The sequence below is a fragment of the Manacus vitellinus genome, unplaced genomic scaffold (assembly GCF_001715985.3).
Source record: "Manacus vitellinus isolate BGI_N305 unplaced genomic scaffold, ASM171598v3 scaffold_102_pilon, whole genome shotgun sequence".
Lineage (NCBI taxonomy): Eukaryota > Metazoa > Chordata > Aves > Passeriformes > Pipridae > Manacus > Manacus vitellinus.
The window spans coordinates 523,155-528,537 of record NW_021938808.1 but is presented as its reverse complement, the minus strand read 5'-3'; positions in this window follow the sequence as shown (position 1 = coordinate 528,537).

Below are 5,383 nucleotides of genomic sequence, written 5' to 3'. Positions count from 1 at the left end.
CCCCTGTTCCCCGGAATCACTCAACGAGGACAAACAGAACACCCCGATTTCGAACCCGGGGACCGACAGGACCGAGGAGAAAACCCCCCCCTGGGTCGTGGTTTCTTTTTCCCCCCCCCTCCTCCTCCCGGTGACTTTTATGAATTTCAGACACTGAGACTCGTGGGATTTTATAATTTCATATCAGCTGATGAGGTATGCTTGCTTTTATATCCCGGACTTCTCCTCAAAGAGGAGACAGGCCTGGTTTTCTTTGTACTAATCGGAAAGGCTGTGAGATTAATACAGAGCATTAATTGTATCACTGTGTATGTAACGGATTCCTTTCAGCTTCTGGTATCACGGTATATTGGAGCATTATAAAGAAAGGCAAAAAAAAAAATACCCCTCCTTGTTTTGTGTAGCTCTCCTAACACACTCTTTATTTTACTACAGAAATTATTTTAGAGTTTTTTGTATAGACCTATTTAGTAGTCTGTTTCTAAAAACGAAAATTGTATTTCAATAAGCGGTGTAATTTTTTCAGTGTAGCTGGACCTATGTTGTATAATAGATAAATTTTTATAATCATCGAAAAATGTGATTCTTAAAAAAAAAAAAAGATGCTTATAGCTTCTATAGTTAAAGTTATTCTTACAACCACACGACTTAAAGGTGCTTCAGAGAAGAAAGGAAACCAAGAGGTCTCTGGAAAAGTTGCCTCGAAAAATGATGTTTGATTTCAGAACTTTACGTAATTTATTTTAACAGGGCTTTCTTTTTTTTTTCTGTCGTTGTTGTTGTTGGGGTTTTTTTAACCTTGTTTTCCCTCAAGCTGCTGGGATGAGGATGTTGGGATACAACATTCCTGCTCCACAGGTTTGCTTTAGCTGGGTTGGAGTGAGGTGTGTGAGGTGGGTTGGGAAGGGGGATCCTGGCATGGAGGGACCTGTTAATTTGGGAATAGGAAGTCACCAAAGTGAGGGATGTGGCAGCAGGGAGGAGATGGAGTCCCTCAGGTGAGCCAGAGCCGGAGTCAGGGGCTTTCCATGGGCTGAGTCAAGCTGGGGATCACATCAAATGCTGCTCTGCAGACAAGGGGCTTGTGGAATTCCTGGAGTGCCAGGAGAGGGGAGCGAGGTGGGATCACAGCCCTGTTCCTGCCGGGGTGGGGGGAGAGGGAGAGCAGGAGTTGGGGTGAGAGCTCCTCCTGAGCTCCATCCCATCCTCCCTCCATCCTCCCTCCATCCTCTCTCTATCCTCCCTCCATCCTCCCTCCCATCCTCCCTCCCATCCTCCCTCCATCCTCCCTCCCATCCTCCCTCCCATCCTCCCTCCATCCTCCCTCCCATCCTCACCTGCAGGAAAACCAGGACGGTCCCTGAGGGTCAGAGGCACGTTTTTGGCAAATGTTGAGTTTTAAGGTTGGGAACTGGATCCCTGTTTGATAACCCTGGGAGGACAGGAGTGGGAAGGGTGCCAGGCCCAGGGGGCAGCTGCTGCTCCCCAGCTCTGGGTTCCCCCCCAGCCAGACCCAAGTGTAGCTCATTTCTGCCATCCAGGGAGCTCATCCCTGCAATCCAGGGAGCTCATTTCTGCCATCCAGGGGCTGCTCCCTCAGGCCCAAGCACTGTACTGTAAGTCCCCTTTTCCTTGAAATTCCCCCTCTTTGTGCTGCTTTTCCCACCCAGAGATCCTCTTGGGCAGAGGGGGAGGGACAACCTCGGGGCTGTGCCTGAGGGGATTGTTCTCCAGGAGAGCAGGGATGGTGGAATTCCTCCCCAGGGGCTGTGTTTGAGACACCGAATCCTCTGCTGAGAAACAGCTCCTCAGTTGATGGGTTTTCACCATTTTCTGCCACTCACGTTGGGTTTTCCATGACATAGGAAACTTCAGGAACCAGGAAGGGCAGTTTTGGCCCAACCAACTCGTTTTTGACTGAGCTGAAACCCCTCCCAGCATTTCTGAAAGGAAAAGAATAATGAAACAATGCTTTTTAAACGTTTTCTCTATAATATTTATACCCACCCCTCTTACCTTCTAGAAGAAAAAGCCAATTATGAGAGTGAGTTTTGAATTTCCACTGCTGATTTAAACTGTTGTGTTTCCTGTGCCTGGTCCACCCTGGGGGTTCTGTGCATTCCACATCACATTTGCAACCTGCATTTCTGTTGTGCCACTATTTTATGGTCAGGCCTGTTATTAAATGATTTTTAAATGCTTAAAAAAAAACAAAACAAAACAAACAAACAAAAAAAATCTTGGTAAATCAATTGTATTCCAGTTTTGCAAAATGATTTTCTTCTCAATAAATTTACAGTATTAGGCTGCTATTCAGAATTCTAACATCTGGGACAGTTTGTTTTCTATTCTTCAGTCCATGGTCATGATATAACTTGGGTTTTGTTGTGTTTTTTTTTTTCCTTCTGAGAATTATGAACTTCTTTTCTGTGGCAGAAGATTAAACTGTCCAAGCCTCTTCCCAGTCTGGCCCGATGTGACACGGTGGCAGCAGCTCCTCCTGGTCCTCTGGGACCCCCCTGAAAGCTGGGATTGTGCAGTGTGGTCTCTCCTAAGGGACATATTCCAGCAAGGAAAGGAAAATGGGTGCTAGGAAAGGCAGGGAATTCCAGGCTGGGATTTGCTGTGGCTTCTTCATTCCCAAATTTGCATCCTTGCACACCTTGGGCACCGCCAAGGAATGTGCTCAGGAACGTGTTCCCTCCTCCCTGCCCGGGCTGGCAAACCAAAGGGGGTGGTTTGGGGCAGCTTTGCAGGATTCAGTGACTTAAAGGGCTGGGCTTTGTCACTAAAATGCTGCTTTGGAGAAGAGCAAAAAGAAACCCCACCAGCTTTGGGGTTGGGTTGGATGTTCTGGGAAGTGGGACTGAATTGCCCCTGGTTTTTTCACTCCTAAAAATCATCCTGCAGGCAAAGTTGGGCTGGATTTTCATCAGGAGAAGGGGAAGGGTGGGCAGTGGGGGGGGAGCTCACGTTTTCCCACTTTCTGCTTTTTTAAATTCCTTTCTCCTGAGGGCTGGTGCAGCCAGAAATCCAAGGAATGGACAGAGGGACCCCCCAAGCAGCCAGACTGTGCCACCCCCCCGTGACCCTGAGCTGGGAACTGGTGAGGAGCTGCAGTCCTGGCTTTTGTGGCACTTTCTGCTGCTTTGACCTGGACAAAAGTGGGGTTTGCTGCTGTTCACTGCCTCAGTTTGCAATTTTCCCTTCGGATTGCCTGGGAAGGGCAGTCCAGGGGCAGCTCCTTTGGGAGCTCACTTTGTCCTCGTTTGTCCTGCAGGTTCCAGGGGAAACTGGGAGTTAAAAACTCTGGGATGTGTTTGTGCCTTGCAGAACAGTCCCAGGGCTGGGCACTGGCACAGCTCAGGGCTTGCAAAACCAGAGGCTGAGACAACAGATTGCAAAACACTTCCCAAGTTTTTGCTTTTCCAGAGGAAAAGCTCAACTCAAAGGAGCCTTTTCCCCGAGCGACCCGAAGCAGGGCCGTGAATTGAAGTGTTTGTGGACTTTCCCTATAAAGGAAAACACTGGAATGTTTTCATCTCCCTGTTTAAACCTCTCCTGCAGCCTGGGAGAATTATTTCATGCCTTAATTACCAGGTAAACAACTGGGATAGAGCAGGAGATTTGTTAGAAAAGGGCTGTTGTGAAGGAGAACTCGCTCTTTAAAGGCTTTCCAGTGGTGGTTCCTTGAGCTGCCCTGTGATTAAATTCAGTGTATTATGGTCAGGTCAGTAAATATCCTTGTTCTGCAGGTGTGGAACTGAGAGCCCTGCCTGGAATTGTGGAAGGGAGCTCCGGGTCATTCCCGATCCAGGATCATCAATTCCCTTTTCACTTCCTTTTACATTTTCTGCCCAATTTCCTCCCCGAGGTTTTTCAGTCAGTGGATGGCAAATATTCCAATAAAGGAGATGAGAATCAGGCACCTCCTTGTGGTTCAGCTGAAGCTACAAAAAGCAGGGAATTCCACAAATATCCCTTGGGAAATCTTCCACAAATATCCCTTGGGAAATCTTCCACAAATATCCCTTGGGAAACCTTCCCTCCTGTCCCGGCGCGTTCCCGGCGGTTTCGGCCGCGCAGGGGACGGCGTGGACAGAGTTGCCCTGGAGATATCCCGGGATCCTGAGACACAAAATTAGTTCAGCCTGAAAAAGGACTCCCCCCGAGGCAGCCCAGGCACGGAGGGGTCAGATTTCTCCTGAGCCTTGGGTGTCATTAATAGTGCAAAGGTCTCCAAACCTGGACCTTGTGTCCCTGGGACTCCTCGGGGGAAGGTCCCTCTGTGCCCTTTCCCGCAGCACCTGGAGGGAGGAAAACGCTCCAATGGCAGCCCAGGGAGGCCGGATTTGGGATGAGCTGCACCCTGACCCCGTTCCCAGGGGCCAGGGGAGAGGAGATCCCGAGCCTTGGGAAGAGGGAGCGCCCGGGAAGCGTGTTGGGGGTGTGGAACTGCCCCTTCCAGGCGCAGGTTTGTGCTGGGAAACGATTCCCAAAGGAAACCTGGGAGCGTGGCAGAACACACCAGGGCACCCTGAGTGCCCCTTGCTCTTAGGAAGCAAATGTTTGGGAATCTAAGAGTTGCTAATCCATAGGAAAATTCCCACTTGGCCCGAAAGCTTGTGTTGTGCTCCGTGAAAACTGAAGCCCTTTGTTACTCACAGAAAACAACAGGATTTTATGATGCTCGTGGATTTTAATTGACTCACTTGAAGCACGTTCCATAATCCATCCACTGCCTGCTGTTCAGGGAAAAAAAACCTCCAGGAATACCGTGGGATTGTCCCAGCAGATGAGCCGGTGGTTTGAGTGAATTCCAGCAGATGTGACCTGGGATCTGGGGCTGTCACAGCTCGTGGCTTTTCCCACCCTGCAGAGAAATCCTTCCCAGGGGCTGGGACTTAACCCGGGGAGGGTTTGGGGAGGCTGAGCCAGGAGGTGGCAGTGGAGCTCGTCCTGCTGGGATGGAGGGGATGGAGGGGATGGAGGGAGGCGGCTCCGAGGGATCCCTGTTGGAACCTGTTCCTCATTAATTGTTAATTACAGACCCCCGGGATGGGTTGGGCGGGAAGGGACCTTAAAGCCCTTCCAGTGCCACCCCCAGGGAACTTTGAGGGTGGGGAAGGGGCGCGGGGCTGGATTTCCCAGAGGAGCTGTGGCTGCCCCATCCCTGGCAGTGTCCGGGGCCAGGCTGGAGCACCCTGGGCTGGTGGAAGGTGTCCCTGCGTGGAACTGGATGGGCTTTAAGGTCCCTTCCAGCCCAAACCTTTCCGTGATTCTGGCTGATCCCGTGACTCCTGATGGGCTGGGATTTCCCCTCCCCTCTTGTTCCTTCCTTGGTGCCTTTTGGCATTAAAGCCAAACTGAACCCGTGTCCAGG